This window comes from Quercus robur, chromosome 2, assembly GCF_932294415.1.
Source record: "Quercus robur chromosome 2, dhQueRobu3.1, whole genome shotgun sequence".
Classification (NCBI taxonomy): domain Eukaryota; kingdom Viridiplantae; phylum Streptophyta; class Magnoliopsida; order Fagales; family Fagaceae; genus Quercus; species Quercus robur.
Window position 1 is genome coordinate 91,216,166 of NC_065535.1, and position 13,341 is coordinate 91,229,506.

Genomic DNA, 13,341 nt, shown 5'->3' on the forward strand with positions numbered 1-13,341 from the left:
AAGAGAAACCTTTGAGAATAAATTTATACATACTCTATTTTTTCAGCCCCTTTTCATTTTCTATCCTTCCATTTTTTTCATCCCCAGCCAAACAAACCCTAGAGCTACCACTAATACCACTTCTATTTTCCATCACTTACAAACCTACCACTTAAACAAATTGTAGAACAAGTTGTGTCCTTAAACTCTCTCTCTCTCTCTCTCTCTCTCTCTCTATATATATATATATATTTTTTTTTTTTTTTTTTTTTTATTCTCGTGGAATAAACAGTAATCTCACTTTGAAGATTTTCTATTTTTCTAATTTTAGTACGTAATTTTACTCACGCAACCAGTAGATATTAATCCTATGAAAAAGGAGGTGAGGTTTTTTTTTTCCTTGAGACAAAAGGAAATGCCCTTTGATTATGGACTCATGGAGGTCATTGCCTGATTGGCAATCTCATTTGGCTTATCTATAGAGTATAGATGTGGTCGTCCCAAAATTTCCACTCCCGCGAACGTAACGAAAAAAGAAAAACACAAAGGCAGAGGTCAATCACGCAAGAGGAACTATCACACGAGATTTCTAATTTTCTACAGTACATGACAAAGAAAAATGGCCTAGTAATGACGGAGAAGAATCAAACGCAGCCGACATATGGAATCTCAAAGCTTGACTAATTAAAGTAGCACGACTTATTAGAGTCCTTACAACATAGTCGTGGAGGACAGTTTTTCTTTCTGTGTTTCCTCATAAACCCCTTTTTCGGTTTTAGACGGATTTGGAGAAGGTGCAATAACCATGCAACTATGAGAGAAAAAAAAGTTACGAACGTAAAGAGGTGAAAATATTAAAAGTTAACAATTTTGATCCAAGAGTTGATATTAAAAGCAATTTTTTGAACTTTAATATAAAACCTATTCTTAAATAATACTTAGAGTATTCACATTGATGATATAATTTGTTTTAGCTTTTAACAACTCAAAAATCTATTTTATCTATTTAAGTTATAATTTTAAATGTCAATTTCTTACATACAATATAAGTCAAGCGGCACTAAACCTTAAGCCACGGGTTAGCGCCCCTGATAGAGAAAGCCCCAAATGTGGGGCCACTTAAGCAATTAAAGATTTGGACTAAGTAAAAGGAAAACAAAATGTAACATGCCTCCGCCCTTAGACCACGCAACATGACCAGAGGAATAAATGGCCCCAATTAAACGGAGAAAACAGAGACCTATCAGTTATCACACAAGACTTCTACAATCTACAGTACATGACAATGAATAAATGCCAAGAAATTCTGAAATGGAGGTGATGACAGAGAAGAATTATACGTAGCAGACACATGGAAACTCAGAGCTTGACTTATTAAAAAATTTGGCTTGTACAATTAATTTTCTATGTTACAATAAATACTTAATTAAAAGAATTAAACATCAATTTAATGAACATATAATGAAGTTAATTTTAGTTTAGCTCTCGAACTGCACGTCACACTCATCATGGTGAAGTTCTATTTTTCATAATTTTTCATGATTTATGAATTCTAATGTATAAAATTGTTTATTAAAAACAAATAAATCATCAATTTAAAAGGGAAAAAAAATAGTTCATGTACCTCTCGAGGATCGAGAGCTAAACCTTTTTTTTTTAATAAACAATCCAGCTGTTGTGGATCCTAATCACCATCTTCTTCCAAATGATAGCCCTCTTTTACCAGATCCTAAGTCCTATAAAAGTTTGGTTGGTGCTTTGCAATACCTCACCCTCACCAGACCAAATCTGTCCTTTGTTGTTCAACAAGCTTGTCAATAAATGAGTAGTCCTACTCAGACCCATCTTCAAGTGGCCAAAAGAATTCTTAGATATCTTCAAGGTACTCTTCACTATGGTCTTGCATTCACTCCAGGTCTCTCTTCCTTATCTCCTTATAGTGATGCAGATTGGGATGGGGATCCTGTAGACAAGAAATCAATCACTGGTATTGTGGCTTTCTTTGGGAATTGTCCAATTACATGGTCTGCTACTGCTAAGAAACAAGCCATTGTTTCTAGGTCCTCCACTAAAGCTGAGTATCGTGCTTTGGCTTCCACATCAGCTGAATTGAATTTAGGCACTGCCACAGGTTGACTAAGAAATTTTAATTTGATGAGTTCTCTAATCGAGATAGGAACCCTAATTTAGGAATTGCATGTTTTAGGGGCAAAAATATCCAAATATCACTATTTTTCGAAATTATTAGTGTTTTACCACTATTTGAGAAATATCTAGCAATGTACCACTTTTTTAAAATTCGAGTTTTTGAAACTCGAATTTGACATAGAACTTGAGTTTAAGAAAATCGAGTTTGACATGGAACTTGAGTTTCAGAAAATCGAGTTCCATAAAAAATGCCACACGGAACTCGATTATGTGGAACTCGAGTTTGTTGCGATGTGTTACTTGAGTTTAATACACTCGAGTACCATGTAAGAAACACTTCCCAATTCCCACAGCACTCACAAAGTCAACAATAGCACTCACACAACCACAATTGTTGACTTATCTCCCACAATTACACGCCTTTCTATCTTTTTTAATTTTTTATTTTTTCAACTTCTATCTAAATCATAATGAAACATGACATGGGATAAATTATAATGGTTGTAAGATTTTTTTTTCTCGCTGAAGTTAGGCTCATCTCAATTAGAATCTGTTTTTTCTATTTTTAATTGGTAAATTTACAAACGCGCTTAAGGAGATGCCCTTTGAATAGACTGATTGACAATCTCACTTGGAAGTTGGAATTCTATTCTATCATGATTACGAGAAAAAATGGACAAGTAATTATGGAAGTGAGATGATGACAGAGAAGAATAAAAGGTAGCATATATACATGGAAATGGAATCTCAGAGCTTGACTAATTCAAGTAGTATGATTTGAATCCAAAGTCATGGAATTAAGTGTTTTTTTTTTTTTTTTAACTTTTTACAGGGGAGATAGCTTCAAGGAATTTTAAAGCTCCGTCAAAATGAGTATTTGTAACTAAAATCAAATACATATTTACTTTCCCAGCATATTATTTCCTCTCAGTTAAGTACAACTGAACATTCAAAAGAGCAATGAAATCCAAGAAAAAATTACAATGCATGAGAACTAATCTCACGACTTATATGAATGTTGGCCTCAATTTCTTCATTCCTACCATGGAGTCATTCCTACCATGGAGGAGTGCAAGTTGGTTGCTTATGCTGAGGAAGAAGGTAGTGGAGATCAAATTTGGGGAGCCCTAACTCGTGGATTTGGGAGTTTCCCTATCTGAAAATTAGTTTTTTTTGGGGGGGGGGGGGGGGGGGGGGGGGGGTTAATTTGGGGTTTTATTACGCAGAACGAAAGTATAGTAAAGATATTGTTTTACCTCAATGAAATCTTGACAAAAAAAAAAAAAAAAAACCCTAAGAATCCATTAAAAATTTGAGAAATTCTCAGATAAGTATTTTATTTGAATCTACTAAAATTAGTCTAAATAAAAATACATATTCCAAAATTACAAAAAGATACCATTGAATTTCCTATAGTATCGCTACAAACCAAATTATCAAAATAAAATAACTAAATTTTGGCCCCAAAAAATAAAATAAAATAAGGAACACAAGCTTTAACATGGTCACTTCAAGTGCACACATACGATATTTGAACAATAACATAAATATCAGACACCCCTATTTCTGTTTCCAAGTAGTGTCAATTTGATTTTGTTAGCCTTGGCCACCACATTCTTGATGTCAAGTCTTCCATTTGGTAATTCTTCCAAACACCGCAAGCCTAGTTCCAAGATAGATGAAAGAATAGTTTGCAAGGCAGTTACATTTCTTCCATCTTCTATCCTAAGAGAACCATTGTCCACAACTTCCATTCGGTCACGAAGTGATGCAATCCATTGCCTCATACCTAGTTCTCCAACAACCATTTCATCAGTAGGTTTCTTTCTTGTGATCATCTCTAACAAGATTATCCCATAACTATAAATGTCACCTTTGGTAGATACTCTCCCTTCAGAACCATACTCTATCATGCTCACATTTGTCAAGAAATTTTTAAGTTAGTGACCCACATATATGTTTCCAAAAATAATTTACAAATATAACCTTAATACATTGATCTATATACACACACTCAAACATTAAAAAAAAAAAAAAAAATTATTGCAACTATCCATGATCCATCAATTGATGTATATATCTATACTTGATTCTTTTATTTATTTATTTATCAAGTATGCCATTGTGATTTGCAAATAATAAAATTGGTATTAACGTGGGTTCTGTATAAAAGTAGAGCAAGATTTAGCTACAGTACTTAGGTGCTATTCCTTAAAAGTTCCTCTTTTAAAATTTTGTTATGTAGATTTTTTCTCATGAAAAGGAAGTGTATTTTTTAATTAAATAGTCACATGACTGAATCTTAAAAGGAGAACCTAAGGTACTATACCTAAGTTTTGTCCATAAAAGTAATGTTGACAATTTGTCAAAAAAGACTTTGTCCCTGATGGAATGGTTTTGTAATTATTTTCAACTCTCAGCTCCCAAACTGAGTGCCATAGCTGAACTTTTCTAGTCAATTTTAGGATAACTTATCAAATAGGATCATTACCTTGAATAGTGTCAATGGCTATAAAATGGGCTATAAGTGGGCATAAGGCTAGCCATGTCAATACCATGGTTGCTTTAACGAGTCCAATATTAAAATAATATTAAATTAATTTGTATTTGTTCTCTCAAAAAAATTAATTTGTATTTGACTTGTGACATAATGCATAAAACAAGTAATTTAAGGGTATATTCATAAGAATCTAATGCAACTACCACACTCATGGTTATTCCTAAAATTAACAACTATTAATATTATTCATGAAATTAACCTAACACATGCATACCTAGTGCAATGTAGCCAACTGTACCAATGGTTTTGGTATGGGTTGTGTCATTATTTTCAACTAAAATCTTTGCAATGCCAAAGTCACCAACATGCACAACCATGTCATCGTCCAATAGGATATTGCTAGGCTTCAAATCACAATGCACCATGGATTCTGATTGACCGTTGTGGAGATAATCCAACGCTAATGCAATATCAACCATAATGCTTACTCTTTGAACAAGATTCAAACAATAGTTGTGAGAGTATAACCACTTTTTGAGACTACCATTTGACATGTATTGTAGCACCAAAGCTCTAAACTCGGGGTTGGAGCATGTACTAATGACTTTAACTAGATTCCTATGTTGGATTGCCCTTAACACTTTACATTCAACATCAAAACTTCTTAAAGCACCCTCCAATTGCAAGTTTAGAACTTTGATAGCAACAATGGTCCCATCAAATAGTACCCCTTTGTAAACAAAGCCAAAACCTCCAATTCCAAGCAAGTTGCTTTCACAGAAGTTGTTTTTCCCACGACAAAGCTCATGATATGATATCATTCTATAATCCACCGCACACAATGTGTTAATAAAACTTGGAATATGGATTTTACATTTTGGCTGTCTTCTTAGCACAGTAACCAGTGCTATAAAGATTATAATTGATGCAATGGCAGGAATAATATATCTAAGCAAAATTTGCTTCACCCTTGATTGTTGAGAAGAAATCTGACTTGTACAAGGTGGAACTCCAAAAATTGATTTCCCACAAAGAAGTTCATTGCCTAAAAATGATTCCGCCGTGAAGTTTATAAAAACTCCACTAGATGGAATCTCTCCTAATAGCTTGTTGAAAGACAAATTCAAATACTTGAGATATAGAAGTGCCTTAAGAGTCTTAGGAATTGCACTAGAGAGATTGTTGTTCGAGAGGTCCAACTGATCCAATCCTTTCAAGGATCCAGCGCCGGCTCAATAGGTGATGCAATTGATGCAATCGCCTAAGGCCCCCAAATAAAAAAAATAAAAAAAATAAAAAAAAAAAAGGCCCCCACTTGTAAAAAAAAAATTATATATATAATATATTTATCTATATACTTTAATTAAAAAAATTTTAACTACTTTTATTGGTCAATAAAATGCATTATAAAGGCCCCATTGTATCCTAAAATGCAGAAGATTAAAAAGGAAAAAAACAAAAATAGTCAAACTTCAACTAACAAAATTAAATTTAGGCTAGACAGCAAGTTTTCTACACAGTTGCACACTGCACAGCAGCACAGGCTGCACAGTTGCGCACTGCATACTGCATAGGCTGCACAGCCTAGTGGCCCACAATCATAGGACAACACGTTTTCGTACTTTATCAATTATTATAAACTAGTATGTAACCCGTGCGGATATATTATTAATCATGAATTTATTTATGTTTAAAAGACTTAGTTAAGTTTAAATTCATATTATTAACCAGAAAATTTCATTAACAAAACTTAGCAGTATATATATATATATATATATATATTATTTGTTCCATTTTTGTGGTTTGAAAATGATATTTATGTGCAGATGGAAGTTGTTGATGAGAATGAGTGGTGGGGTAAGATAGAGCAGATGAAAGGAGGAGGGGAAGAGGAGATGATAATTAAGCACAATTTCAGTCGAGCAGGCCAGCAAACCTTATATGATATGGCTTGTACCTCAATTCAGTTTTCACATCACGTATGTACTTCCATTCTCCAATAGACCATTTGGAGGAACATATGAAATGAGCAACCACCACTTTTATTACTTCCATTGCATTCAAATGTGTTTGAATGAAGGGAATTCTCTATAATGCTTCTCTATTTTGCATGCAAAAATGCAATATCTTCAAAGCAATTAAAACTTGACTTACTTTGACATCATAACTTACTTAGAAATAAGGTGAAACAAATAATAACAATTTATTACAGTGAAAATCATTTAGAAAATAGTGCAAATATATCCAAATGAGTTTGTATAACATCATTGTCTAAACATTTGAGACTAATCTTCAAAGTCGAGTCAGTACATTGAGGAGGATATTCATCAAGGGTTTGTTGTAAATAATATTATGATGGGACATTTGTTCTTAATCTTTGAGGGCCTATTTCTAATAAGCCACCTGAAAATTAAGCGAATCCAAAATATCACTGTAAAAAATAGTTATAGCACCGAATTTTTCAAGAGTTTGATGAAACCTAACACAAAAAATGAACACAATTATTACATAATGGCAAGATAATAGGTCTGTAATTTAGATAATATATAAGCCATCAAGAAACTATATTAAAAGGCAACCTTTATAAAGAATAGTCCCTTTCGACTCATCTCTATTCAGTATTAATAGTATTATTACAAACTCATAAAATGTGCCCTCTCCTGTAATTCCAATTCACATGAAAATTGCTCTAGGTATTATAAGTTCTATTACAATTTTGTTACAAACCGATTTGGAAGCTGAATTATGATGCCATGCATAACTGGTTAGCAAGTCCACATCAATTCACAACAGAAATGTACTTAATGTCTAGCAGTATAGATCATTGTGAATTAAGTTCAACGCATAATTAACCATTATTCCTCACTAAAACAACCACAATAAACAGGACCCAAAAAGATCTAACCTTGGCAACTGAATCCAATACAATTGACACAAAAAAGTGTAGATAACATTAGATATCCATGCCCATCATTGTAAATTCAGTTCAATATATAATTAATCGAACACCCATTAACCATCATTCCTCACATAAACAAACCTAATGAAATACAAAAAAAAAAAAAAAAAAAAAAAAACCACATTTATAAAATTTATACTTGGACTATGGCTTGCATAGTACACTTTGCAGTGGAGTGCTCTACGGTTTTGACTTTCAATAGTCTGCCCTTTACTAATCTCACTAACAATCTGCTAAGGTCATTTTATTTTTAAAGCATTTACTGATTTATTCCAAGCAAGAACCTACAAAAAGTGATAGACAGAAACAAACCTAAGTAAAAAAATATTTACAAACCACATAAAAGCTTAAAACACACAAATCTAAAACTTTCATGACAATTTCAAACACCATATCTGCTATTCCAAGGAACCACAATGAATCACACCAAACTAAAACTTATATGACAATATTAGTTAGAGCCTTTGAGGTATGTATCATAATTTGTGTGAGGGTATGAAGAAGCATATAAAAAGTTAAAATAAAAGAAATATCTCTTATTGTTTCTATAGATTAAACCCAATTTATCACCACTTTTAACCCCATTCCTCCCCTTTTCTCTTTTGGGTATTACAAAAAGTATTGGAAAATTTTAGCCCACAACATTCTCATAAACTAAACATAATTTCACAAATGATGATTTAAAAAAAAGGAAAAATACAATTTTCTCCCATTTCCATTGAAAAATCAATACATAAAAACTAAAAAAAGAGGGTTAAAAAATTGAATGAATCTCACCTAGATTCTTCAGTTGGGATATGATTCCAACATCTTCAATCACCTATCTCGGTGATTGCTAACCCTTTTGAAGCAATGGACAAACAAACACCACCTGTTCTTTTATGCAGCCAAACTCTCTGAATAAAGCCAATTTTTCAACAAATCCATCAGAAACAAATCCATATCAAGAAAATCATATAATATGAATAATCCAAACAGGAAATAAGCCAGAGAACCATATCAGGGAGGTACCAAAACTTTATCACAACAAAACCAAATAATTTTATTCCCCTCTCAATTAATTTATATATATAATAATAGGTGAAGCAGAGAGAAACTCAAATTGCAATTCCAAATTAGAACTCTAATTTTATGCCATGTGTCTATAGCTATGTGGCGATCAGTTCATAATTATCCTTCCAATTGTTCAATTAGAATTTGAAATTGAAGTTGAATTTTGCTCCATGTAGCTAAATGTATGTGGACCCATTCTTATTAAAACCACTTCTATATATCGGGTCAAGTAAATTACTATACTAATTAAGTTTTTTCTTGATTTTGCAGTCAAACGTGAAAACCAAGGAGTCTATTTTTATACCCAATCAACCTACAGCTAAACCAATAAAAAAAAAACCCCAATCCTCTCTCTCTCCCAGCAACATTTGCATTTGAAAACAAACGCAAAATTGCCCCTCGTTTTTTGCCATGGAAAATGCAGAATTCCAAAGCTTCCAACTTCTTCTAAAGGGAAGCAAGTGTTGTTGTCTCCAAGTTTCAATCAATCTCCTCTTTCACAGGTACTTCTCTTTACTTTCGCTCTCTCTTGATCTCCTCTTTCATAGTAAGTGTTGCTGTTTGCAAATGGGAATTGGGGGGGGGGGGGGGGGGGGGGGGGGGGTTCAGTATCAGGATAATTTTAGAATTTAGAGATTTCAAAGATTGATTCAGGAAATTGTATTAATTGAGTTTTTTTTTTATATAAGTTTAGGATTTCAAGTTTGGAAAAGATAAAATTTTCATAATTTTTGTCTCTCATAGAGAGCCTTTGACTGTCTTAATTAAATTCAAGGTAATATTAAGCTTTGCTTTCAAAAATATTTCTAGATATTGTTTGGAGCTGTGTGAGGTGGAGAAGATGGTCCCATGGCGGAGGGTTCTTGGAAGCAAGAAGACAATCCCTAGAGAGTCCTCGAATTCTAAAGCGGCATTGGTGGCATAGATGTTTACCAACATAATTTTGGTAACCGTCCCTATCAGCTTTTCCTTTTCCTCTTTTTCGCTAGAAAATATTACTTCTGCCTTTTATTTTTCTTTCAAAAGTTCAACTTATCAACATAATATGCACCTAAAATACTGTAATTGCATTTTTAGTATTTTTGTAGTGTTTTGACATAAAATCGTCTTCCCAATTGGATTTTGTTTTTTTTTTTTTTTTTTTTATCTTTGATTTTGTCTGTTTTCAAGCTTCAATTTGCATTTGGATTTGTGTATTATATCCGGTGAGGAAAGAAATTTACGTTTTTGGTGGTAATGAAGTGATGGTGTTTTGGTTTTTGCAGATACAGGAACCAATCCAAGGGGCCAAAAATTCTATCTTTGGCATAGATTTCCTTTTTTTTCTTTTTTTCTTCCCCTCTTATTCCAATGTTATGCTATTTCAATTGGTTTTAATTAAGGTGGTGGTGTTGTCATTGAGGTATTGAGAAATGAGAGCCAACTGAATTTGGTATGAGAACATAACAGTAACTTTTGAAATAGCTTTATTCTTGGTGTTGTGCTAGAATGCCATTAGTAGCAATCTAAGGTGGCTATGCTCATATTTGGCTCTTTAGATACAAAGAAGTGTGGAAGATCAATTTGTTTTGGTTGCAAACTATGCAAGTGAGCACAACTTATGAAGTAGCAATCTAAGGGGCCTATCTGATTAAGTGCTTTTTTTTTTTTTTTCATTTGATAAATGAATTGAAAGATTATAGGTTTGGGGTTTTATTTAATCGCCAAAGCAGCCTAAGGCCGAATCTAATGTCATAGGACTACTCCAAGTTGAATAATTGACTGTAGAATAACAATCTCAACATTGTGTGGGTTCCTTTTTTTCTTTTATTATTATTATTATTATTATTATTTATTATATATTTTATTGTAATATTTTGAGTTACCACTTTTATTTTAATGCTTTGAGCTATGGTAATGGGCCATATATATTTGAATTGGGTTTATGACTATATGGTTTTGAAGTTTAAGAGAATTGGAGATTTAGTTTAGCCTGCTTAGGTGTGCGTGGCTCATTCATTTCTTGAAAAGAGACTAATTTTTGTAAGACCTATTACTTTTAATGTTGTCTACATTTCTCTTTCTTTCCTACTTTCACAACTACAAGTTTTTAGCTTGCAATTGTTATGGTTTATGATTGTTAAGTACTCCTACCATGAGTACACTGAACTCTATGATAAGTGAATCATTTGATTTATCTTTTTTTACTCTCATGTGTTGATAAGATATGTTTAATGTATTGCTATAGCCTCTTCCAAGCAGTTTCCATACTTAAGAAGTTGTGACGTGGGAGATTCAAGAAATATAATGAAGCATCTAACTCAATACATCTATGAGCAATTACTCAACTAAATCAAGACAATTTATTGCTATTGGATGCAATTTGCATGATCGCATTTATGATTCTTATTGGGTGGTATTTCTCATCTATTAGATCCAAATAAATGTAACTTTAAAGTTTAACTTTTGCTTCTTCTTTTTTTGTACTTCGTTCTTTTTATTTATAAGTTTTGTATCATCTATTTTAGTGAAGTAGGCCATAAAAAAGTATTTGTGATCTTTAGCTAATTCAAGGGTTCAACCCAATGTTATTTTGACTCATTGAGGTCCCTAGGCAATCGGGTGAAAATGTTTGGTTTGTTAATTTTTCGATATTTTTTTTTCCCTATTTTGGATTACAGAAATCACTAAGCCTTTCCCTGTTTTCTAATATTTGCATTCATAGTTTTTTTTTTTTTTTTTTTTTGGGTCTCTGATTCTAGGAATTGAAGTTGCCCTCGAATTATGAAGTTCTTCTTCGGAAAGTATTCGATGATTGTACTAAGGTATTGCTCTCTCTATCTTTGCGTGTGTGTTTGTCTTCCGTTTGGGTGCTGAGAAAGTGTGTGAAAATTAAAAGTTTCGAGTTTTTAGATATGGTTTTTGATTGGTTGTGATGGGGTTTTCATTTATTAGGAAATAAATACGGCCCTGTGATGGGGTTTTAGTTTATTAGGTTTTGACTTCATTACCACCAAAAACGTAAAATTTCTTTCCTCACCGGATATAATACACAAATCCAAATGCAAATTGAAGCTAGAAAACAGACAAAATCAAAGATAAAAAAAAAAAAAAAAAAAAAAAAAAAAAAACTAAATCCAATTGGGAAGACGATTTTATGTCAAAACGCTACAAAAATACTAAAAATGCAATTACAGTATTTTAGGTGCATATTATGTTGATAAGTTGTACTTTTGAAAGAAAAATAAAAGGCAGAAGTAATATTTTCTAGCGAAAAAGAGAAAAAGGAAAAGCTGATAGGGACGATTACCAAAATTATGTTGGTAAACATCTATGCCACCAATGCCGCTTTAGAATTCGAGGACTCTCTAGGGATTGTCTTCTTGCTTCCAAGAACCCTCTGCCATGGGACCATCTTCTCCACCTCACACAACTCCAAACAATATCTAGAAATATTTTTGAAAAGCAAAGCTTAATATTACCTTGAATTTAATTAAGACAGTCAAAGGCTCTCTGTGAGAGACAAAAATTGCGAAAATTTTATCTTTTCCAAACTTGAAATCCTAAACTTATATAAAAAATAAATAAAAAAAACTCAATTAATACAATTTCCTGAATCAATCTTTGAAATCTCTAAATTCTAAAATTATCCTGATACTGAAAGAAACCCCCCCCCCCCCCCCCCACCAATTCCCATTTGCAAACAGCAACACTTACTGTGAAAGAGGAGATCAGGAGAGAGCAAAAGTAAAGAGAAGTACCTGTGAAAGAGGAGATTGTTCGAAACTTGGAGACAACAACACTTGCTTCCCTTTAGAAGAAGTTGGAAGCTTTGGAATTCTGCATTTTCCATGGTAAAAAACGATGGCAATTTTGCGTTTGTTTTCAAATGCAAATGTTGCTGGGAGAGAGAGAGGATTGGGGTTTTTTTTATTGGTTTAGCTGTAGGTTGATTGGGTATAAAAATAGCCTCCTTGGTTTTCACGTTTGACTGCAAAATCAAGAAAAAACTTTATTAGTACAGTAATTCACTTGACCCTATACATAGAAGTGGTTTTAATAAGAATGGGTCCACATACATTTAGCTACATGGAGCAAAATTCAACTTCAATTTCAAATTCTAATTGAACAATTGGAAGGATAATTATGAAGTGATTGCCACATAGCTGTAGACACATGACACAAAATTAGAGTTCTAATTTGGAATTGCAATTTGAGTTTCTCTCCGCTTCACCTATTAATATATATATAGATTATCATACCAATTAATAATTTGATGCGTATCATATCAACTCATTTGTATTATAGTGATACTAATTTATTAAATCATGTAATAAATTAATTTTTATTTGAAAAAGAAAGATTAAGTGGATTAGCTATATTATCAATTGAAAAAGAAATGTTAGAGGAACTTAAATATAAAAACTTAATTAGTAATTTTGCATCTCAAAAGGCAAGAAAAATAGATTTTAAATTAAAAAAATTCAATATATATTATTTGATTAATATTTAAATATAAAAAAGACCCCACTTAAAATTTTTGCCTAAAGCCCCCAAAGTTGTTGAACCAGCCCTGCAAGGATCCGAAAGATTTTGGAATATCTCCTTGAAACGAGTTCTTTGACAAATTTCTTCCACTTAGGATTTGAAAAAAACGAATGATACTTGGAATATTTCCAGTAATTTGGTTACAAGACAAGTCCATGAAATATGAATATAATAG

General features: G+C 32.5%; 1 protein-coding gene and 1 long non-coding RNA gene across 2 annotated transcripts in view; both read right to left on the reverse strand.

Moving 5' to 3' along the window:
- Positions 1–13,341, reverse strand: part of LOC126715774 (uncharacterized) — a 73,652-nt gene that overhangs the window by 41,819 nt on the left and 18,492 nt on the right. The window lies entirely within an intron of this gene.
- LOC126715778 (uncharacterized) lies at positions 8,297–12,506 on the reverse strand. The gene is made up of 3 exons (XR_007651926.1): positions 12,380–12,506; positions 11,929–12,064; positions 8,297–8,482 (listed from the first exon to the last, which is right to left on the reverse strand). It is a non-coding gene; the product is annotated as an uncharacterized LOC126715778 (long non-coding RNA).